This window comes from Anabrus simplex, chromosome 4 (assembly GCF_040414725.1).
Source record: "Anabrus simplex isolate iqAnaSimp1 chromosome 4, ASM4041472v1, whole genome shotgun sequence".
In the NCBI taxonomy this organism is placed as follows: domain Eukaryota; kingdom Metazoa; phylum Arthropoda; class Insecta; order Orthoptera; family Tettigoniidae; genus Anabrus; species Anabrus simplex.
In genome coordinates this window covers 137130043-137155863 of record NC_090268.1, presented here as the reverse complement: position 1 = coordinate 137155863, position 25821 = coordinate 137130043, and positions in this window count along the sequence as shown.

The following is a 25821-nucleotide window of genomic DNA, read 5'->3' as shown; positions in this document are numbered from 1 at the left end:
GTCGCTACCACCTAGGAGGAGATGAAATAAAACAGTTTTCAATTACAGACTGTCAAGAGCTCGAAGGGTGGTAGAAAATTATTTCGGAATTCTAAGTTCTCGCTGGAGATTATTTCTAAAACCTTTAGAAATACAACCAATAACTGTCGATAAAGTCGTACTTGCTGCATGTTATCTTCATCACATGTTGTGCCTTAAAAGTCCCTTGCCGCATGAACCTGATCAACTGGGCCCGGAAGCTTCCGCTCTGCAGCAATTGCAACTGATTCGGAGGAATCCTACACAGGAGGCTTTTCGGATAAGGGAAAATTTCATAAATTGTTTCAACTCGCCGGAAGGCTCTGAGCCATGGCAATTACCAATAGCTCGTCGTGGAAGAATGAACTGAGCGAAAAAGGAAAGGACTGTGCGGTAGTGAGTGGATCAAAAAAAAAAAAATTCACCGATCACTAAATCAACAGGATAATTTTTATTTGAAATGTCTGTGTACCGGGCGGTACACCTCCACGCCGGTAATTCAAACTTTGCGCCAGTTGAAACTCCTCTGCTGGAGGAAGTCTGAACTTTATCTTCGGTATTAATTTTCAAGTTTCTCAGAAGATGTCACTACTTGGAAATTTTGGAGTTTCTGAACTGGGTCGTTTTTGATGTATTTTTGTTTTGCCTATTGTAAGAAGTGAGAACTTTCTCTTCTAGAGGACACTACTGAAGATCTACAATGGTGCACCCTAGTGCGAAGTGAAAGAACTATGTTTTTGGAGAAATTTTGAATTCATAAGTTTGTTTCTTGTTAAATTTATTTCTGTTATTGTTTAAGTTGGCTGTATAACCCTTTCTTTCCCCTTGTTTTGAATTTAGCCAATCCCGAATTTCTTTAATTAATTTATAACCAATCAGATGTATCTTCTCCAACTTGACTATCTTGCTTAACCCTAGCCAATAAAGTTTTTGTGGGCGGGTGTTCTCATTTCCGAAACGCCTCGAACTTTCCACGAGAGTATATAAACTACTGATTTTCGGGTCTCTGCGCCTCTTCAGTACCAACTTTCAAAGTGTAAAGTACGTAGCAGGGGGCGGGAAGCGCCTCTTTCTTCGGGGAGCAGTTCAACACCAAGGTAATGGCCTTTTAATAACTTCTTTTCTTGCTAGCTCAGCAGTTTAACTCTCGGGGCGGGTCCGAAGCGTTTCTACCATGTAACTTTCCCTAAAATGTAAAGACTCTTAGCATCTGTTCTCTTTCAAAGCTACATATTGGGATAGAGAGTGCTTAACCCTCTCGAGCTCCCACTCATATTGTTTTGAGGTGAACTTATTTTCACTACTTTCTTCCTTAACGTAAGGTAAATTGTTTCCTTCTAAAGTCACCTCTTTAGTATGGGATTAGCCCTTGCATTAGCGGCCTAGAGCCAGCTTAGGTTTTAAACAAAATGTATTAGGAGTGCAGCTTCGCCTCCTCTCAAATTGGTATTTTAGAGGCATGTAATTATCCTTTTCTCACTTAATAGGCCTCAGTAGGTTGGGTATTTTACCCCTGTGTTTATGTCCTTAGTGGACAACTTGAAGGTGGAGTTTGGTGTGGCCTTTGATAGGCTTAAAGTTTGAGAGCGGATTGCTCTTTTGAAATTGATTTTGGGTGCCTCAAGGAGGCTTTACTGTGTAGTTTTGGAGCAAGTGCTCCTGGGCATGAATGGGGTTTTCTGCCCCTCTGTTAAATCTTGTTTTGGGGTAAAGTTAGGCTAGTTGCCCAAGAATTGTGAGTTCGGGGCTCGAAGCCCAAATCCTGTGAATACTGTAATTGTAATTTGTTACCTTGCTACTCTGTACCTGCCATGCTTGTTATTTCTTGATTTTGCAAAGAAAATATAACCTTGTTAAATTTTAAATTAACTTTAATTTCGTAGCCTGAGACCTGTTCACCCCCCGCACGTTCTTTCACCTCTAACTACCACGGAAAACTCCGTAACAGTCTGTATTATTATTATTATTATTATTATTATTATTATTATTATTATTATTATTATTATTATTATTATTGCAGTAATAATCATTAAGTACGAGTGAGGACTGCTTTCAGTGAATGAATGGCTATTAAAATTAGTGCATTTCCTGTTTTCAGCAACTGAATGGCTATTAAAATTAGTACATTCTAATGCTCACCTGTGAACTTTAATTCCTTTCCTATTTCGTTCCATGCCTCGTGCCGCATTTGCTTATTTCTATAGTTAATCGAACCTATATCATACCTATATCTCATGCACCCGCACCAATCCAATTAAAATTTCTTCCAAATCGCTAAAAGAAACTGCTTCTATTCGCACTTCACGTCACCAGGAAAGTGCAAGAGCAGAAATTTGTGCTCCTCGTGAAGAGCGCTGTCACCAGATTCTACGTCACAATGACTTCAGCCGACGTCAACAGCAGTGACATGATTGCAGTGTGATCATTCTACATTTCATACAGCGTGGGAAAGGCATAGCACATCTTTCTTGAGAGGTTCGATTGCGTCACCATACGCGCGAACTCACGTGAAGTGACAGCAGTGTGTTTCCGCCGTTACGCGCAAGGTCAACGGTGAAGACGTTGCCACTGGTGCCTTCATTGTCTCCTTCAAGTTGTCAGTGTTACCAGAGAAAGTCAAGGTAACAACTTATCGTTGCGATGTGAGGCCGTACATCCCGCCTCCTATGCGATGCTATCAATGCCAGCGATTCGGACATATGGTACCTCGCTGTTCGGTTCCGTCTGTATGTGGTACATGTGGACGAGTAGCTCACGGCGCGGAGGAGTGCACAACTCCGTACAAGTGCACTAACTGCTCCGGTTTTCATTCTCCTCGGGATCGGAATTGTCCGACATACCTGAGTGAGAAGAAATTCCAGGAGATCAAGACCCTGGATGGTCTTTCCTACCAGAAAGCGCGCCGTAAGTTTAATTCCACGAATACACGTGCCCGTACACTCGACTATAGCATGATAGCTCAGTCTCCCAGGTTCGTCCTTTACAACCTCGACACCTGTCCAGACCGCTGCGCCCAAGGCGACTGTTGCTGCTCTCAGCAACGTCGCAAAGAGTCAAAACTCGCAGGGGGTCCACCCCACCCTCGACCAATCAGAAGTCTGTGACGGCTGGCAATTCCCAGCCGGCACAGCAAGAGGGGAAGGCTAAGTCTCCCCTCCTTATGAGGTCGGCGAAAGACGTGCCCCAGGCGGCGGACCATCTCCCCGCCCGTCTAAACGCGAAAAGAAGAAGGAGGCGAGAAGGGCGCACTTGCTAAGCGATCTCGCACTTCCCCTGCGAAGGAAAAGGCATGCCGGCCATCTGGGGTGTATGAGTCTGCGCCAGGAGGTACTCCTGCCACAAACCTGCGCGCTCTCCTCGTAGGGGACCTATTCGCCCCCGAAAAGCGTCGAAGTTCTGGGCGGCATTCCCGCCGTCTGTTGATGACGGGATGGATGTCACGCTGTCCTCTACATCTACGGATGTAGAACTAGATAGTGTTTAGGCTTGCGAGCATTGTGTCGCTCAAAACCTAACACTCCTTATATCGTGCACACTATGGCACAGTTACAGTGGGATTGTAACGGTTATGACAGGCATCTTGCTGAGTTATGTCAGCTCATAAGTGAGTACGCAGCGAGTGTAGTCTGTATTCAGGAGACCAACTTCAGACATGGTCATTGTACGGTCTTGAGAAATTTCAGACTATACAGAACGATACTATGCTCATCGGGCTTCCGGTGGTGTTGACAGTTTTGTACGTTCTGATACCTACAGCGAAGAGGTTCCAATAAGAACCCCGCTTGAAGCTGTAGCTGTTCGCGTTCCGCTGCCTGTCATAGCAACAGTGTGTAATGTTTATTTTCCATCAGGCCAGCATCTTAACATAACTGATGTCGCTGATCTTATAGATCAGCTTCCACCTCCCTTCACCTTATTGGGCGGTTTTAACGCCCATCACCCCATATGGGGCTCTGAGATGCCTTGCCTCCGGGGAAGAGAGCTGGAAACATTAGCAACAGAGCTGGATTTATGTATTTTGAACACAGGGGAACCAACTCACTTTAGTGTACCTTATGGCACATATTTTCGCATAGACGTAAGTTGATGCAGCCGAACGTTGTTTCCACTGTTTCTGTGGAATACACACGATGATCTCTGTGACAGTGACCATTTTTCCATCATCCTTACTATGTTGAAACATAAATCCGTCGAGGCTCACCCTCGATGGATTCTTAAGCATGCTAATTGGCCAAGGTACTCATCACTAGCTGTCTTTAATGATGATATCAGGCGGAGCGTCGGCGAGGAAATAACTTACGTCACCCAAGTTATTCTTACTGCTGCTGGGGAGTCCATCCCGTTCTTTTCGGGGACTCCTCGCCGAAAACTCGTTCCTTGGTGGAACGATGAAATAGCAGCAGCCATCAAAGAACGCCGTCGCACTCATAAATGTTACCGTAGACAGCCTACTGTGGCCACCTTGGTAACATTTAAGAAACTCCGCGCTAAGGCGCGAGTTCTTATTCGACAAAGTAAATAGGCTTCATGGGAGACATGTGTCGTCTATGGCGTCACATACTCCATCTCAAGTGTGGACGAACCTTTGAGGGATTTCGGGTATTCAAGGATCATCTGCTGTACCAGGAATTACAACTGCAGGCAGTGTCGCCACTGAACCTCTAGCAATTGCTAACCATCCCGGTAGTCATTTTGCGGATGTCTCTGGCTCCGGGAATTACCATCCATATTTCCTCTCTCTGAAGCGGGAGGCAGAACGTAATCACCTTAATTTTGCCCAAGCTTCAGAGGACTACAACGTGCCCTTTACGGAGTGGGAACCCCGCAGCGCCTTAGCGCTTTGGAAGGACACGTCTCCTGGAGCGGACAACATCCATAACCAGATGTTGAAGCACCTCAGTGATGATAGTCTAATATATCTCCTTCGTGTGTTCAACCGAATCAGGATAGAGGGTGATTTTCCGTCTCAGTGGCGAGAAGGCATAATAATTCCTGTCCTCAAGCCTGACAAAGATGTTAAGTATGCAGGAAGTTAAAGACCGATTTGTCTTACAAACTGCCTGTGTGAACTATTTGAGAGGATGGTAAATCGCCGACTCGTGTGGTGTCAGGAGAAACAAGGACACTTGTCCGAGTATCAATGTGGTTTTCGAGACGCTCGCCCGACTACTGACCACTTGGTACGCCTGGAGAGTTTTTGTCCAGGATGTGTTTCTCCTCAAACAGCACTTGGTAGCTGTTTTCTTTGACTTGGAGGAGGCCTTGGCGATATGGAATCCATTCAGTCCTGCATCAATGGAGATTCCCAGGTAACTTGCCTTAATTTGTTGCGAACTTTTTGTCCCTCCGTCTATTCCGTGTCCGAGTAGGGAGGACATATTCGCAATGCCACGTTCAACAAAATGGAGTCCCACAGGGATCGGTCCTTAGTGTCACTCTGTTCGCGATTGCCATAAACGGTATTGTCGCTGCTGCTGGCCCAGCAGTCATACCGTCGCTATATGTGTACGATTTTGTTCTGCACTATAGCTCGTGCAGTATGGCAGTCGCAGAACGACAGTTACAGCAAGCTATTAGGAGGGTGGAGCATTGGACCTTAGAACATGGCTTTCGGTTTTCTCCCGCAAAGACCTCTGTTGTCCACTTTTGTCGTCAACGTACTCTTCACCACCCTCCTGAGTTTTATTTGCGCAATGTCGTTCTTCCAGTTGCTGACACTTACAGATTTCTTGGGCTCCTTTTTGACAGTAAATTATCGTGGAAGCCACAGTTGCGGCAGTTAAAAGTTCAATGCACTAAGAAGGTTAATATCCAGAAGTTTCTTAGCAGCACTTCTAGGGGGGCTGACCGCACAGTGCTCGTACGATTTTATAGGCCACATATTTTATCTCGCCTAGAGTACAGCAGTGCAGCATATGGCTCAGAAAGACCAAGCATCCTTCTGAAGCTAAACAGCATCCACCACTGCGTGGTTACGTTGGCGACGGGAGCTTTTCGTACAAGCCCCATAGCTAGCCTGCTCGCTGAGTCTGGTGTGCCGTCTTTAAACCTGAGGCGCCAGCAAATGTTTTTTTCGTATGCTGCTAATTTGCGACATATAACACTTCATCCCAGCAATCCTTGCGTGTTAAAAAATGGCAACCGTTTGTTGTACGCTGCTTGTCCTCCTGTACGCGGCCGGTTGGGGTACGCTTGGATAGCAGTTATGAATTTTTTGACGTACCTTCGGTTCCTTGCCTTGTCAGACAACCCAGTGGGGTACCTCGGTGGGTAGTACGACGACCTTAAATCATCTTGGATTTGCACACTGGCACGAAAGGAGACACGGACCCTTCGATTTATCGGAGGCTCTACCTGTCCGTTGTTGGCCGCTATCCAGGTTCAGTCGTCGTCTATACGGATGGTTCTGGGACAGATACGAAGGTGGGCTGTGCGTTCGTTGTCGGAAATGATCGGTGTCTTTTTCCTCTCCCGGAAACCTGTAGTGTGTACACAGCAGAGCTTTATGCTATCTGTGAAGCTCTGCGGTACGCACTGTACAATGAACGCCGACACTTTCTTGTGTGTACTTACTCCTTGAGCTCGCTCCAGTCTATTGATACCTTTTTCCCTCGGCACCCTCTGGTGCAGCGGATCCAGGACCTGCATGCCGGGTGTTCGGATGCCGGCACCAGAATCACGTTTGTGTGGCTCCCCAGCCATATGGGCATCGAGGGAAACGAGTTAGCCCGTCAGGCTGCCAAGGAGGCAGTTACACTGCCCCTATTGCCTTTCAAGGTTCCTGCAAGTGATATTCCCTCTCAGCTGCGACATCTGGTTATGTCCCGTTGGGAGATGGAGTGGCAGGCCATTCCACTTCCCAATAAGCTGAAAGCAATAAAAGGAACAACGTAGGTATGGAGGTCTTCCCTTCGGGCTTCGCGGGGGGAAGCCGTGGTATTATGTCGTCTTCGGATCTGCCATGGTATTGTGACTCACTCGCATCTTTTGAAAGGAGAATCTCCTACGGTGTGTACCATCTTACCGTGGTACACATCCTTACGGAGTGTGTGGACCTGGTCGATCTGCGCCGTAGTCTTAACCTTCCGGGTACCATCTCCCTTATCCTGCGTGATGACGTGCAGTCAGCAGACCTCGTCATCCGCTTTATGAGGGATAGCGGTCTGTTTTATCGTGTGTAATGTTGTGCTTTGTGCTAGTGTATTTGTGTCAATTGCGCTTTTATCCTATTGACTTGATTTTAGTTTGTGTTGCGCATCTTAATATGGTATTTTAACGTCTAACGTAAATTATGTATATACATTTGTACTACCAGGCAATGCGTTATTCCTCTGTCTCCTATATTTTCTCGTAATTTATTCCAAAATAAGGCATTGCGAATTAGATCCAATGAGTGTTTCAATCTCATACTCATTTTTCATCACCTTTTCTTTAACTCTAGTCAGTGGATATGTTTTAAAATTTTAACTGTGACATATCATGTCGTCCATCTCGTTTCATTAGGGGACGATGACCTTCGATGTTAGGCCCCTTTAATCAACAAGCATCATCTTCATCATCATCATCACTATTCCTCTTCAATATAAGACATAAATCTGAAGAATTATAGTAATTGTTCATCCAGAGAATGTGTCCAATACCAAAGAGTGGTTCTGGCACTTTTACTACTAGTTTTGTAGTCCTTTGTGTTTCAGTGGACACTAAATCACTTTGTATATCTGTTGTTTCACTGTGCATATAATGAATTGCCACAAGTACTCCGTGGACGATTTACGGACCTCATAGGAATTTATACCAAATTTGGCAGTCTCTAGAGGGATGTATGCTTTCATCCCAAGTCTGCCCTTCCATAAAATCAGTGATTCATCTAAGCAAATATTTTCATTCATGTTACAGAGTGAAGGGTATTTTTCGTTTAAGTGTGTGATGATAGGAGTTACCTTAAAATTTTTGTTGCCTTCATAGTTTTCAAGTTGTGAATTATCAACAAAATGTAAAAATCGAGTAATCAGTTCAAATGTATCCCGTGTCATTACATTGTAGAATATAGGCGTGCCAAGAATAATTTTATGGAAGGCTTCTGAGTAATTCCTATGGGCATCTGTAATCCAAAATAAACATACAGTCCATCAATATCCACGTTTTCCAGTCACAAAATCTGGACCGCGGTGTCAGGTCAGCATTCTTTGAATTCAAAAAGTCATTGGCATAGCGATTTGTCTCGTCCGTAATTGTACCCAATATCTCATTATCGAAAATTAGTTTAAATGCTTGTGAAACGCACTGTACCTGGTTTACAACTCCACATGTTCCAGTAAGAGGAATGTTTTGTGGTTTGTATGAATCATCCACTTTGTCCAATTTCAAGTCTGCTTGTGTACATAGACGCCTCACTGGCAAGACACTTTCATTTTCAACATCACTATCGTCGTCACTCTGTACACTTACGTCGTTATTTTCACGTTTTTTTCTGGCAAAAAGTCTTCATCACTTTAATCCTGTCAAAATCACTACCATTAACAAATACTATAATACCACTATCACCCGGTTCACCTAAACATTCTACATGTTGTTCAGACGTGAGATTATACGACTTACTCGGACCTGCCATGCTTTTACTTGAAACAACAGCAGTTGGCAACGTGAAACCAAGCTGTGCATTTTATCACAAAGTTACAGTTCTAGGCCAAAGAAAACACAAGAAAGGTAAGAACCGAGTCTCAAGGTTTCATAAATCGCGTAGTACAGAGAATTGTCAAGAGAAGGCAGAACTAGACTCTTTTGGAACAAGTGATACGCTCAGAGTGAATGTTACGTGCATCCGTCGATAGATATGACTACCGTGCGCGTTATATTCACCTGCTCTCTGCTTGAGAGGTTAAGAAGTTTCGCACTGTAACCTATACAGCAGGAATATTCATCCTGGCGAGGCCACAACCCACTCTACAGCAGTAATACGACACGTGTCCTTGCACTGGAATTGGCTAGGAGTTAAGCCGGCAACTTGTCCGTCCAGGCCGTTCAGTAGATGTGCATACCTTCCAGGCGCTGTAAACAGCTATACGAACGGACTTTTGTCCCCACCAGATACTTCAAGGATTAGTGTTTCTTAGCTGTAGTAAATATTGGCACGTGCCATGACCTCTTGGTAAACATATGGTGTGTTCTTCCCCACCGTCTTCTCGACTGAAAGGTCAATGCACTGATCTTCAGTAAGGAGGACCTTGCGTTCGATTCCAGGCTAGGACTTCGCATCGTCAATTTCTCTGCATTGGGAACAGCATGTTCATATTCGTCTTAATACAGTCCTCTTTTGTTATATACACCACCCTCGTTAGCAACCACCACAGAAACACGCAATAGGATTGACATTAGGAAGAAAATTATGACCGCAAGACGGTACCAAATCTGCATCAATGGCGACCCCAATACTTTGTAAAAAGAAGAGCCAGGAAGGATAAAAATGGTGTGGTCTATTGCATTTGGATACGACCGTAGGTCTATACCTCAGAGATACGTACGATACGTACTGTTTATATTTTTTATTCAATTTGCATGGTCATATTAACAATTATCAAACTATTTAACGCTCACAGTCATATTTTGGTCTGAAAAATCTTGAAATATGTATATGTGCACGACTGAAAGACACGGAAAAAAAGTATCAAATATTTTATTATACTAAAAGTACATTATAAATGTTCATAAAATTTTAACATGTGACACTATAGTATCCGGCGCTATGGGATTGTGTTCTAAGAGTTGAAAGTAGAGAAACAATGAATAAGATAAGCCACTTTATAAACTGTGCAAAATTTTCGGGCCTTCTTCCTACACTGAGCGCAACATTTTATTGTTGGAGATGTCTCCAACACGTTTGTGATTAGACAGACACCAACAGACACCCTGCATTTTCATGGCACCGCAGAGCATCCAAACTTATTTGGATGAATCTTCCACTTATCCAGATTGTTACAAACTACACTGCCAATAAATTTCAGGAGGTCCATCCCATGTTTTCCCTGAGAAGTAAGTCTGCACAGTTGCATAGACAAATATAGTCCTTAACAGATCAATGGCCAATACCATTTCCTGCATCGCAGATTTATACGGTACGAGGCAGCGTTCTGGTTCATTCTATCAACGACACTCATACATACATTGTACTGACCTACACAGTATGGCTGATCAACTTCAATAAATATTTTCTCGGAATTGCTTTAGCGCTTCACATTTCCTAATGGCTAAAATCCACAGCATGTTGATGCAATCGTGACAAAATTGTTGTCTTTAAACTGTACGGAAGTAATGTTCGATTTACTTGATGGTTAGAACCCCGCGGTAGCTTTTTCACTACAGTTGAGTCCTTCAACGGTGCTTCGTCAAGTCTGTTTTCAGGAATAGTGCCTGACGCATCGTGACCTTTACTTTTAGATGTTCCAGCAGATGGATAGATGTGAAAAAAATGCCGAAATATAAACTATATATCTTGGGTAGGACGCTAACAATATTTATCACAACCGATCCACCCACACAAAGCTCTGGTATAGAGTTCCCTGTCGATGCTCATTGGTAAGGATCACCCAGAATTAGATATCACAGTCGAGGGCATAGACACCACATCTTGTACCAGAAACGGATTGATTTTCCCTGGATAGGCTGCTTCCACCAAAGACGTCCAAAATATGGGCACATGGATTCGTCAATGCTCAGGTTAGCATAACCAGGGAAATATTTTAACCATATCTGATTTTGCTGACTCTAGAATAGCCGAATTTCTGCAAACTTAACATTGCGATAGAAGGCAGTGTTTTCACATACAAGAAAATACCATATTACCTCTTCAAATCGGTTTCGTGCCATTGCTTGAGCTACACACTTATGGTAAACATGATCTGCATTCTCCCAGTACATGCGTCTACTTGCCACGGTACAATATGCACTTAGAAAAAGGACCACAACAAAAGTTTTCATTTCATCTGCAGACAGCCGGAAATCAACAATTCCACTTTGTATACTGTAATTTACAGTACTATCAACGCCACGAACCTACTACGATGGCGTAGCAGGGGGAGAGGTGATACTCCCACGTGGCGCGTCCCAGGTGGCGGATAGGGGGGTCCTAACCGGCTTGCCGGCGGACTTGAGGGAAATAAAATACCTCTCGCGGACCAAACACACTACCCCCTGCGGGTAGGGGACGCACATGTAGAATACACCCGCGGTATCCCCTACCTGTCGTACGAGGCGATAAAAAGGGACGACCTTGGCGCGGACATGGATTGTGGTTTGGTATAATGTGTTGGACCTCCTGTGGACGGGAGAGGCTGAATACATCCATAGGTAATCCCTGCCTGTCGTAGAAGGCGACTTAAAGGGTTATGTGGCCATGGTCCCCTCTTTATATTTTATTATTATTCCGAGGGTCAGATGTAGACCAATCAAAATTTTGATGTGCGTGCTGCTCGGCGATGGAGCTCCTATGTGTGCGACTACGCTCGAAAGCCCGTGCCAGCAACCACCCAGGACGCGGCGGGTGGGAGTGTCATGTACCCGGGCAGTAGTATCCGCCTGACAACCCAGGTCCCCGCACAGCCGAATGCCAGAAGGACATATTATTATTAATTATTTTTATTTATTTTTTCTATATTTAGTGCTCTGTACACGCTATGGGGTACATGCTATTGCCGGTGACTGGAGGAAGGAAGTCCTAGTGCTCATTGCCTCAGTCATCACGTATTAGGCATCGTTCAACATCGGACCCCGGGCAATACCTGCTATGACCAGGTGGGTATTGCCTTGGCTGCTTGGTTCGGCTACAGAGACCCCTGATCGGAGTGGGTGACATTCGGGGAGGATGATTTCGGGTATTGCGTCGAAACAACTTCCACCAGCAACCTCGGGTAGTTCGCTACCCAAGTCTATAACTTTGGATTCTCTAAGGCGGGTAACACCTTGGGAACAGGCGCAGCGATTAAATTGGGGATCCAGCTTCCCTAGGTTCCTGGTTGCTACCAGCACCGATGGGCAGGACTTCAAGCTGGTTAAATCCATCCTATTCAGTAGGTACATCGAAGGTGTATATGGTGAACTTGCGGACCTGAAGAAAATGCGCAATGGTGGTTTGCTTCTAAAGACGAGCACTGCGCTCCAGGCCGATCAATTGCTTAAGTGCGACCATTTTGGCGACATCCCTGTCAAAGTGGAAGAGCACAAAACATTGAATCTGGTTCGTGGAGTTATTTTCCACCGTGATCTCGTCCTGAACACTGACGATGAATTGACGGAAGACATGAAGCACCGTGGCGTGACCCACGTCCGGCGTATCACACGCAAAGTCAACGGTGAAGACGTTGCCACGGGTGCGTTCATATTCTCCTTCAAATTGTCAGTGTTGCCCGAGAAACTCAAGGTAACAACCTATCGTTGCGATGTGAGGCCGTACATCCCGCCTCCTATGCGATGCTATCAATGCCAGAGATTCGGACACATGGTATCTCGTTGTTCGAATCCGTCAGTGTGTGGTACATGTGGGAAAGTAGCTCACGGTGCGGAGGAGTGTACACCTCCATTCAAGTGCACTAACTGCTCTGGTCTTCATTCTCCTCGGGATCGGAATTGTCCGACCTATCTGAGCGAGAAGAAGATCCAGGAGATAAAGACCCTGGATGGTCTTTCCTACCAGGAAGCGCGCCGTAAGTTTAATTCTCTGAATGCACCGGCCATGACACTTGACTTCAGCTTGATAGCACAGTCCCTGCCAGGTTCCTCATTTTCAACTGGAACACCTGCCCAGAAGATCGCTGCGCCCAAGCCAAAGAGAACTAGCTCGAAGGTGGGTCCGTCCCGGCCTTCGACCACCAATATACCTGTGCCGGCTAGGAAACATACGCCGGCACAAAAGGGGAAGAAGACAATGTCTCCTTCTCTCACGAGGTCGGCGACAGCCGAGCCCAAGCCGGCGGAGGCGGCATCGTCGACCAGGGCTGGGAAACCACCTCCCAGCCCGTCTCAACAAGAATCGACGGTGGGGAAGAAGAGCGACCTTAGCAGGCGTTCTTCCACTTCTCCTACGAATGGGGCTTCACGCCCTCCACCCGGAGGGCCTGATTCCACGCCAGCGGGTCTTCCTTCTAGAAGACCTGCGCGCTCCCCTCGTAAGAGGAAACCCCACCCCAAAACAACGTCGAAGAAATTGAAGGCATGCTTCACCTCGTCTATTGACGGGGAGATGCACGTGGAGCATGAATCTCCATCTTCGGATGGGGAGGTGAGTGTAGGTTAGGTTAGGTGGCATTACGCTGCTCCTAAATTAAACCACAATAGTCAACACTTACATTATGGCACTGTCACAATGGAATTGTAACGGTTATGATAGGCATCTTGCCGAGTTGCGCCAGCAAATTAGCGAGTATTCGGCGAGTATAGTCTGTATTCAGGAAACAAATTTCCGACCTGGTCATCATACGGTACTGAGAAATTTTCGACTATACTCGACAGAACGACATTATGCTCACCGGGCTTCCGGTGGCTTTGGCATTTTTGTACGTTCTGATACCTAAAGCGAGGAGGTTCCAATACGAACCCCGCTGGAGGCAGTAGCTGTTCTCGTACCGCTGCCTGTCATAACTACAGTGTGTAATGTTTATTTTGCACCAGGTGAGGCTCTTAACATCAATGATGTCACTGATCTTCTAGATCAGCTTCCACCTCCCTTCCTCTTGTTGGGCGATTTCAACGCCCATCACCCCATCTGGGGCTCTGAGTCGCCTTGCCCCCGGGGAAGAGAGCTGGAAACATTAGTAACAGAGCTGGATTTATGTATTTTGAACACAGGGGAACCAACACACTTCAGTGTACGTTACGGCACTTATTCTCGCATAGACGTAAGTCTGCGCAGCCGAACGTTGGTTCCGCTGTTTCGGTGGAACACACACGACGATCTTTGTGACAGTGACCATTTTCCCATCATTCTTACTTTGCTGAACAACAAATCCGTCGAGGCTCCCCCTCGATGGATTTTTAAACATGCTGATTGGCCAAAGTACACATCACTAGCTGTCTTTAACGACAAAATCAGGCGGACCGTCGGCGAGGAAATAACTTACATCACCCAGGTTATTCTTGCTGCTGCTGAGGAGTCCATTCCGTTCTACTCGGGGACTCCTCGCCGAAAGCTCGTTCCTTCGTGGAACGAAGATATAGCAGCAGCTATCAGAGAACGCCGTCGCGCTCACAAACATTACCGTAGACAGCCCACTGCGGCCAACTTGGTAACATTTAAGAAACTCCGCGCTAAGGCGCGAGTTCTTATTCGCCAAAGTAAGAAGGCTTCATGGGAGAGATATGTGTCGTCTATGACGTCACATACTCCATCTCATGTGTGGACTAAGCTTCGACGTATTTTGGGTATCCAAGGATCATCTTCTGTACCGGGAATTTCCATTGCAGGCAACATCGTCACTGAACCCCTCCTGATTGCTGACCATCTCGCTAGTCATTTCGCGGATGTATCTGGTTCCGGGAATTACCATCCTGATTTCCTCGCTCTGAAGCGGGAGGCGGAACGTTCTCACCTTAGTTTTGCCTCTCAAGCTTCAGAGGACTACAACGTGCCCTTTACGGAGTGGGAACTCCGCAGCGCACTAGCGCTTTGCAAGGACACGTCTCCTGGACCGGACAACATCCATAACCAGATGTTGAAACACCTTAGTGATGATAGTTTACTATATTCTCCTTCGTGTGTTCAACCGAAACTGGATGGATGGTGATTTTCCGTCTCAGTGGCGAGAGGGCATAGTTACTCCTGTCCTCAAGCCTGACAAAGATCCTAAGTATGCAGGAAGTTACCGACCGATTTGCCTTACAAACTGCCTGTGTAAGCTGTTTGAGAGGATGGTTAATCGCAGACTCGTGTGGTGTCTGGAGAAACAAGGACTCTTGTCCGAGTACCAATGCGGATTTCCAGCCGCTCGATCCACCACTGACCACTTGGTACGCCTGGAGAGCTCTATCCAGGATGCGTTTCTCCGCAAACAGCACTTGGTAGCTGTTTTCTTTGACTTAGAGAAGGCTTATGACACCACATGGCGATATGGTATCCTTTCAGCCCTGCATCAATGGAGATTCCGAGGTAACTTGCCGGCGTTTATTGCGCATTTCTTGTCCCTCCGTCTATTCCGTGTCCGAGTAGGGAGGGCATGTTCGCAATACCACGTACAAGAAAATGGAGTCCCACAGGGATCGGTCCTTAGTGTCACTCTGTTCGCGATTGCCATCAACGGTATTGTTGCTGCTGCTGGTCCAGTTATACCGTCGCTATATGTGGACGATTTTGCTCTGCACTATAGCTCGCGTAATATGGCATTCGCAGAGCGACAATTACAACACGCTATTAGGAGGGTGGAGCAGTGGACCTTAGAACATGGCTTTCGGTTTTCTGCCGCAAAGACCTCCGTTGTCCACTTTTGACGTCAACGTACTCTTCACCCCCATCCTGAGCTTTATTTAGACAACGTCGTTCTTGCAGTTGTTGACACTTACCGATTTCTTGGGCTCCTTTTTGACAGTAAATTATCGTGGGAGCCACACGTGCGGCAGTTAAAAGTGCAATGCACTAGGAAGCTTAATATCCTTAAGTTTCTTAGCAGCACTTCTTGGGGGGCTGACCGCACGGTGCTCGTGCGATTCTATCGGGCACACATTTTATCCCGGTTAGACTACGGCAATGCAGCATATGGCTCCGCAAGACCAAGCGTTCTTGCGAAGCTGAACAGTATCCACCACAGCGGGGTTAGGTTGGCGACGGGAGCTTTTCGTACAAGCCCCATCGCTAGCCTGCTCGCTGAGTCTGGTGTGCCGCCTTTACACCTGTGGCGCCAGCAACTTCTACTTACATATGCTGCAAATTTGCGACAGATGCCACTTCATCCAAGCTATCTTTGCGTGTTTAACAGTGGCAACCGTTTGCTGTACGCTGCTCGTCCTCGAGCGACGCGGCCGGTTGGGATACGCTTGGATAGCATTTCCGAATTGTTTGACGTACCTTCGGTTCCTCGCCTTGTCAGACAACCAAGTGGGGTACCTCCGTGGGTGGTACGACGACCTGAAGTAATCCTGGATCTGCACACTGGCCCAAAGGAAAACACGGACCCTTCGATTTATCGGAGGCTCTTCCTGTCCGTTGTTGGCCGCTATCCAGGTTCAGTCGTCGTCTACACGGATTGTTCAAGGACAGATACGATGGTGGGCTGTGCGTTCGTTGTTGACAATGATAGGTTCCTTTTTGCTCTTCCGGCAACCTGTAGTGTGTACACAGCTGAGCTCTATGCTATCTGTGAGGCTCTGCGTTACGCACTGTACAATGAGCGCCGACACGTTCTTCTGTGTACTGACTCCTTGAGTTCGCTCCAGTCTATAGATACCTATTTCCCTCGGCACCCTCTGGTGCAGCTAATCCAGGACCTGCTGGCCTGGTGTTGGGATGCTGGCACCAGAATCACGTTTCTGTGGCTCCCAAGCCACATGGGCATAGAGGGAAACGAGGTAGTAGATCAGGCTGCCAAGGAGGCAGTTACACTGCCCCCGTTCCCTTTCAAGGTTCCAGTAAGTGATATTCGCTCCCAGCTGCGACATCTTGTTATGTCCCATTGGGAGATGGAGTGGCAGGCCATTCCACTTCCCAATAAGCTGAGAGCGATAAAAGAAACAACGAAGGTATGGAGGACTTCCCTTCGGGCTTCGCGGAGGGAAGCCGTGGTATTATGTCGTCTTCGGATCGGCCACGGTATCATGACTCTTACCGTGGTGCACATCCTTACGGAGTGTGTGTGGACCTGGTCGATCTGCGCCGTAGTCTTAACCTTCCGAGTACTCTCTCCCTTATCTTGCGTGATGACGAGCAGTCAGCAGACCTCGTCGTCCGCTTTATGAGGGATAGTGGACTGTTTTATCGTGTGTGATGCTGTCCTTTGTCCTAGTTTGTTTTGTGTCACTTTCGCTTTTATCCTATTGACTTAATTTTAGTTTGTGTTGCGTATTTTAATGTGTTATTTTAACGTCTCTCCTAAATTATATACTACCAGGCAATGCCTTATTCTTTTGTTTTCCTGTAGATTCTCTTATTTTATTAGAAAATAAGGCATTGCGTATTAGATCCACTGATTGTTTTAATCTCACCCTCATTTTTCTCCATCATGTTTTTTTAAAACTCTAGTCAGTGGATATGTTTTTAAAATTTTATCATCATCTCTCATGTCGTTTATCTCGTTCCATTAGGGGCCGATGACCTTCGATGTTAGGCCCCTTTAAACAACAAGCATCATCATCATCATCAGTACTATCAACGAGAAATAATAATTAAAACATATGAACCGGCTCATGGTCCTCTTCAGTCCACTGAGGTAGCTCCCGTGTACACTGTCCTTTATTTACTATGTCACCTTCTACCCACTTCCTCACGCACGCATTTTTAAAATAGTCTTTATTTGTTTCTTCGAAACTGGAAACGCACCTACTCCTTGTGATATCCCCGTAGGATTACCTGTATCCTCCTGGTTGAGTGCTCCAAGAGCTTCAAACGAACATCCGGCTACTGCGGGAATGCTGACACAATCCAGGGTGGATGTGCTCTTGTCACTTGGCTCCTTGAAACTTGCAGCTTGGTTCTAAGATGTGGAGTTGAGCTGTAATCTGCACAACGCTGCTTCTTAGCTTGTAGTGGTGTAACAAGTGAAATATCGGCTGCAAGTGGAGAATTAATTTCAGCAGCATTTCGATTTAACACTGCGGCAGCATATTTGACCACTAACCCCCCAGCTGCCATTCTTCTCCCAATGAGCCCTGTTTTATCACGCAGCTGATTGCCAGACAAATGATTGATATCACCTTCCGGGTCATCATCATCACTGTCCCCATCGCTTAACAGGTGGCTCTCCGGCGGCAGAATTAAGATATCAACGTCTTACAGGCTTTCATTTTCTTCGATTAATGTAATGTAATGACTTCCGCTGCAGTAAGCGACTTGGAACTGAAAAATAAAAAAATCGTATTTCAGCGAAATTAAACTTCCCCCTCTCGGCCATGCCCACTGCACACAATCATGTGTAACTGAATTTAGCTCCACATTGGAGAGGGAGAATTTAGAAGAAATTGGTTCATTGATAAATATAAGATTTCCAAGACTTATAATTATTGAAATGAATATAGATACGAGCATACATATATTGCTAATAGAAGATATAACTCACATTATTGGAGGCAGTATAACTGCTGCTGAAGCACGTTACCCATAGACTTCTAATGAGCAACGCTGTGCAACTAACAACGACGCAACTCACTTATTTTTCACATTCACGCACGATAAAGAATCAGTAGCACATTTTGGTTGTAAGCTCACACATCTCTATTAAATTAGTACCTACAAGTGTGTGCAGTGGGCACTAATGGGTTAATGTTGAAAATATTTTTAGCTGACAAAGTAGACGTCCCCATTATACGAAAAGCGTAAATTTAAGCAATTTCCTCTATTGTGCCGAAAGTTGCAGATATAAAAGCCCCGGAAAGGTTTCAAAATGTGAGTCTTGGATAACTGTATTAAACTTTAAAATAATTGAAAATCACTTCCGGCCTAAATGCAGATCCGGAAAAACAGCCTAAAATCCTTACTCGTTATCTTTTTTTTCAAATCCTAGTCAAATTAACTTATTTACATAGCCTAATTCTGTGTGTAATGTGCTCTTCGTTCAATTACCTCAGGCGTTCTTCGATTTTTTTAAAAAATTGTCCACACCGAATGTAGTTATAAGGACGTAAGTGCAACTCCGCATTGACTCACATTAGGGCTTGTAGTGGAAGGCAAACAGCTAATCTAATCGACCGGATAAGGACGATTAAGAAAAGGATTGCAATTTTTAGGAATACTTAAAAATATGTTCTGTTAACTTATTATATTTCATGTCCAATTCGTTGGCTGAATGGTCAGCGTAGTGGCCTTCGGTTCGGAGGGTCCCGGATTCGATTCCCGGCCGGGTCGGGGATTTTAACCTTTATTGGTTAACTTCAATGACCCGGGGGCTGGGTGTTTGTGCTGAAACTCACAAATCACACATAACACTATCATCCACCACAATAACACGCAGTTTCCTACACATGGCAGATGCCGCTCATCCTCATCGGAGGGTCTGCCCTACAAGGGCTGCACGCGGCTAGAAATAACCACACGAAATATATAAAATGAATTATATTTTATTTACCTAAAATTTGTAGCTCATATCCCCAGGATGTTTTCATCATTAAGTTGCCTGCCTGAATGTCTAGAACTGTGGACTTTTACCTCCTCGATGTCTTGATTGTTTATTCAGAAGTTGTTTACTTCATGCGAATTGTAACAATATGAGCACATTTACGAACCTCATAGTTCATGAAATGCTCACCAGTGGCAGCTTACACCACAATAACATCATGTTGGAGGGAAAAAGTCCGTAAGCCGAGCTCAATAGCTGCAGTCGCTTAAGTGCGGTCAGTATCCATTATGCGGGAGATAGCGGGTTCGAACCCCACTGTCGGCAGCCGTGGTTTCCCATTTTCACACCAGGTAAATGCTGGAGCCGTACCTTAATTAAGGCCACGGCCACTTCCTTTCCACTCCTAGTCTTTTCCTGTCCCGTCGTCGCCATAAGACCTACTTGAGTCGGTGCGACGTAAAGCTACTTGTAGAAGTCCGTAATATGAAAATGGCGAAGAGACAGAACTCGCCTTCGAATGAGTTCGTCTTTCGTGATTTTCAAATATTTCTCCTCATATGTTTTATTTTATGGCCCCATTTATTCCCTAAATGATCGCAATAATGCATGCCAAAATCTTGTCATACAATATTAACAATGGGATACATTTTTTATATTCTCTCTGCACTTTATTTAGAAAGGAGCAAGTGCTGATGTGTTCATATTTAAATCTTCAGGGAAGCAGGAAACCAGCTTCAAAAATTTTAAACTCCAGCTCATTAAGTGAGAAATAAATCATTTTGAGGTTAAAAACGCTTCAAAGTAATTAATGCATTTATATTCCCAGTGTACACGATGCACAGCAATTAAAACGCCGGTCACTTGTGTACTCTACCTTCCCACGTGCTGGAAACACGCACCACGCATAGTTTAAATCCTTACGTTCTACTGCACAAACGACCAACGTTTAAAATGTCACTTTCATTTCGTTTGTGGCCTGCATTGTCACACAGTCCTGGTCAATTACACATTTGAGTAGAGGCTCTCTTGTTTTGTCCAAGCCTGAATTAAACAAGTAAAGGGCTGTGTATGTAACTAGCTGACTTACCTGGCGTTACACGGCAGAGTTTGGTTGTAGCATGATGCTGCTCTCATTTTGTTCTCTGGAGCTTATATACGAAAATATTTTATCTTCTTAAAATCCAGAACACTATTTATCACACTGATGCAGTATTAAAACCTTCTCTTCAAAACACTCGCAACCCCTGCGGGTGGGGGGACGCAGACAAAGAGTAGAACCCTGCCTGTCGTAAGACGCGACTACTAGGGGGGGCAAAGGGGTCTCAACTTGGGAGTGTGGATTGGCGCCCATAGTTGAGTCTTGGCATTGCTTTCACTTACTTATGCCAGGCTCCTCACTTTCGTCTATCCTGTCCGACATCCCTTGGTCAACTCTTATTCTTTTCCGACCCCGACGGTATTAGAGCATTCGAGGCCTCGGGAGTCTTTCATTTTCACGCCCTTCGTGGCCCTTGCCTTTCTTCGTCCGTTACTTCATCTGTCGAAGTGACGGATCCCTTCTTTCTTCTTTGTTCTCTCTCTTTACCCCCTGTGGATGGGGGACGCAGACAAAAAATACACCCACGGTATCCCCTGCCTGTCGTGAGAGGCGACTAAATGGGGCGACCAAGGGATGATTGAATTAGAACCATGAGGCTACTTGTAATGAATACCATCATGCGAAGAACACCATGTGTCACCTTCAATTGCGAGTAGTAACACTATGTTAGGTACACAATAGATGTGTGATTAGTAGCAGCAGAGGGTAAATCAGTACTCGTGATTAGTACCACTATTTGAGCGACACCGTGGGTCTGCGTTGCCTGTGATTAGTACCACCATGTGAGTAAAAGCACGAGATAGTACGAGTCCCTGTGATTAGTACATCTATGTGAGGTAGGCCTACACCGTGAGTTTGCGGTTCCTATGAGTGGCGCCATTATGTGAGAAACACCATAGGTCTGCGTTACCTGTGCGACGTACAATACTTGTGATTAGTACCATAATGTGTGGAATACAGCGAGTATACGTTACTTGTAATTAGTAGCGCAACGTGAGAAATACCATGAATCGACTTTACTAGTGATAAGTACCATTATGAGGGGCCGTTGACCTGGATTTAGCACCCTGTTAGACCACGAGCGTAATCGATTCAGGGTGTGCTTTGGAAGCAGCCCCTTGGTTAATATATACGTACTATCGTTTTAAGATAGTTTCCGGGATGCATTGCAGTTCAAATCCACTGATTGTTTTAATTTCATAATCATTGTTCATCTTATCTTTCTTTTTGAATTTTAGTCTGTGGATTGACTTTGGATTGACAGAATGAAGATCGGTAAGCAAAGTCGGAGTGTGAGACACTACAATCTACAATGCTCTTATTCACGCTGAGTGAAATTGTAGTTTAGAGGAATGTCTAACATTCAATTCTCAAATATTTATGTTATTAGTGGTCTATCGATAACTAACTAGGCCTGAAGTTATATAGAATTAATATTTCTATAATTTGTGTCTTATATACAGCATATTATACCTATCGGCTATGAACAGAGAGATAGTCATGAATTCCTATTTTTGTTGTTAAGTTCATAATTATGATTGTCAAGCCACGAGAACAAAATGTAATGAAAATCGGTATGCGAAGTATATAATAAATAATAAATAACTTTACTCACGCTGAATAAAATGGTAGGCACTTAAAATTTAATTTTTAAATGCGTATGTTATTACGCAATTTTATAAAAAGCAGATGATCTAACTCTTAGGCCCCGTTAAACGAAAAACGTCATCAAACATCAGTTTAATAACATCTTATTCACAACTTGTACACGACTTCATCTACAATTATGTATACAATGTAGAATTCCGTAGCGAAACATAGGTACAACAGCTAGTTCTATTGTATAATTTGTCATCGTTCTGGAGGTGTGCGACAGACCTCACCATGTACACCTTGGCGATAGGTAAGGAACTCTTATGACCTAGCAGCTGGATGGAATCAGGATTAGTGCCCTATTACTAATTCGTATCAGGAATTTGGTGTAGTTTAGGTCGTCTGTCTCTAGTACACGCATAAATCTACAAACATGAGCGGCCATGGTCTCTATACATCAACGCGAATGACAGAATAGTAGAATACCAGCAGAGCACCGCGGCTAACATCGTGTCGATTGAGTAATTCTATTCCTAAGGATGAGAGATGATCCACTATTTCTCACATCACCACGCACGCTCGAACATGTTCCATTATAGTTCGTATGAGAGGTATACTGTGACAATGTATTTTATTCTACTTTTGACGTAGATTAATTTTATCTTATCGCTCCAAGACTGGGTTCCTCGGTAAAAATCTACGCCCCCCAAATTGGAGTACACTTTCATCAACTGAAAGCCATACGCCACTTCATTTGGATATAAAGAAAAAACTCTCTTCTAAAGAGGAAGGTCATAGGAGTATACCAAAGTAGATTTCAAGGCCAGATGGCACAATAGTTAGTGGTGTGCATTTCTGTCATTTTGTAGTGAAATCGGAACTTGGAGGTTACGGTTACATTACTCGAGACCGCAACACGATAACACGTACTGCAAGGTGTAGTTCATTTTGTATACCCAAAGTCTATTTATACCAACATCAGCAGGGAACGTATTCATATGTACCAACAATTAATCAAATCTATACATATATATTTAATTATTTTTATGACAGCAGCCCTGAAGATGGTTTTCCGTGCTTTCTCAATTTCACACCAGGCAACTGGTTGGGATGTACTTTAATTAACGTCATGGCCGATTCCTTCCCAACTCCTAGGCCCTTCCTATCCCATCATCGCCATACGAACTATCTGTGTCGGTGCGACGTGAAGGAAATTGAAAAAATGTAAAAATGTTGAAGTACGTAATTACATATGAATTAAAATTTTAAAAACCTATCATTTCCCTTCAATATTAAAATTCAATGAAGCCAAACAAATTAGACCTTCATGGAACATAATGTTGCACTTCTCATTTTAAATTGAACTTCGAAGAACTCACAACGTTTTATTCCCTGTTACCAAAACACTGGATCACAAAATTGTTCTTTATAGTGCTTGAATGATCATCTACTTTTTCTGAGCACAAATTTACATTGACTGAAACTGCATTCAACGTCAGAAGAGGTAATGGTGGCATATTTGAACTTTACAACGTCTGCTGGGGTTAAGTCCAACGATAACTTCAAAATTAAATCTCCACGCAACATTGCAACAACCTTACCGATTTCTGCATGTCCAGGGTTCTTTGAAGATACAGTGTCCACCTTAATTTTTGCTACATCTGCAACTTTACCTCTACCACGATTCCACAATTTCGAAACGTTCATAAACTGACAGATGCAAGTTTAATAGTCTTATAAGAGCTTTTGAGATTCAGTCATTCCTTACACTTGTGTCACAAACAACTGATTTTAGAGCTGTAGTTGAGGCTGGATTTTCAGAAGCATGCAGGACGATCTTAAATAGAGCACATAAAACAATGAAAAGGAATGCCCGAATTGCGAAATAATCGTACCCCAGTGGGTGGGGGACGCAGACGAAGAATACACCCACAGTATCTCCTGCCTGTCGTAAGAGGCGACTAAAGGGGTGAGCAAAGGATGATGGAATTGTAACATTGATATTACTTGTGATTAGTATCAGTAAGTGAGAAACACCATTGGTCGACGTAACTTACGATTAGTATCATTACGTCAGGAAAACCCTGGGTATGTGTTTCCTGTGAGTCGTACCATTATATGAGAACATCATGTATATAAATTACCTGTGATTAGTAGCACTATATGAGATATACCATGGATATACATTACTAGTGATTAGTACCACTACATGATGAAAGCCATGGGTCTATATTACCTGTGATTAGTACAACTATGTGAGGAAAACCACGGGTCTGGGCGGCGCCTGTGGTTAGTACCGCTATAATGAGAAGCACCGTGGGTCTACTTTACCAGTGATTGGTGCCATTATGAGGGCCCAGTGACCTGGATTTTGGACCCTTTTGGACAACAAATATCATCTCAGAAAACAAGGCATTGCGAATTCAATCCACTGACTGTTTGGATGCATTTTGAAGTTTTAGTTTTCGTTTCATTTCGTTGCACCTCGTACCATTAGGGAACAATGATTTAGCTGTGAGTTCCCTTTAAACAACAAACATCATCATCATCAGCCACAGCAGCAGCATCATCATCACTTCACTAATTAGTAGTCATTTAAGAAAGTATCTCATTCTCACTATGGATCTCGTCAGACGAATATTTACGCGTAACAGGCGATCCTTCCGTAATTTTGATTGGCAGGTTTCACCTTGTTCTTTGCTTCACACGCACTAGCGTCTCTTAATCCAGCAGTTCCCTGTAGATGGGTTGGAACGTATGTTCGCACGATTATCACAACTCACGACTTACTGTTCACATGGCTCGACTACGGACAAGACCGTTACTGCACAACATCCAACTACTAAAAAATAACAACTGCTCTAACACAACACCACACTAACCTTAAATTAAAATTCAGGAAACTCAATCGTCAAAAAATTACCCGTGTTTCGCCCAGAGTGCGGCATGGGCCCATCAGTTGGACACCGCACCTTTTCCAAGACACTGGCCGGCTAGCACGCCGGTAGCGACACCACTGCAAGCCATACATGTGATAAGCACAATGCAGTGCCGAAGTACTAGGGGAGAATTGCATCTCCACTTGCTATATTGCCCTCCCGGGCTAGCATGACCAAAAATTATAATTCAGGAAACTCAATCGTCAAAACATTGATTTAGCTATCTCAATCGGAAGCCATATTATGGTAATGCTAGCCCGGGAGGGCAATATAGCAAGTGGAGATGCAATTCTCCCCTACTACGGTGGCACTGCATTGTGCTTATCACATGTATGGCTTGCAGTGGTGTCGCTACCGGCGTGCTAGCCGGCAAGTGTCTTGGAAAAGGTGCGGTGTCCAACTGATGAGCCCATGCCGCACTCTGGGCGAAACACTGGTAATTTTTTGACGATTGAGTTTCCTGAATTTTAATTTTAGCTATCTCAATCGGAAGCTACATTTTGGTCACACGCTAACCTTGTCAGCAGCGAGCCTGCTTTTATATACATGATGACGAAACTTCCAGTATTTTCGAGGATCTGTCGGGAATTTGAACGTTCTACTTTGTCCTTCCAGAACTGCTTGTGTGTGTTGGGGGGGGGGGCGCAGATAAAAAATACACCCACTATATTCCCTGCAATATGTTTGTTACATGTGTGCGGGACATACCATGGGTCTTCATTACCTGTGATTAGTACCAAAATGAGAGAAACGCCGTGATACTACGTTACGTGTGATTTGTACCTGCAAACACAGTACCCTGACCATTTATCCAACGAGTCAGACATTAAATTGGTGGATTATATTCTGTTTTCGCTTATTGCTTTACGTCGCACCGACACAGACAGGTTTTACGGTGACGATTTAATACGATATGGAGAGGAATGGA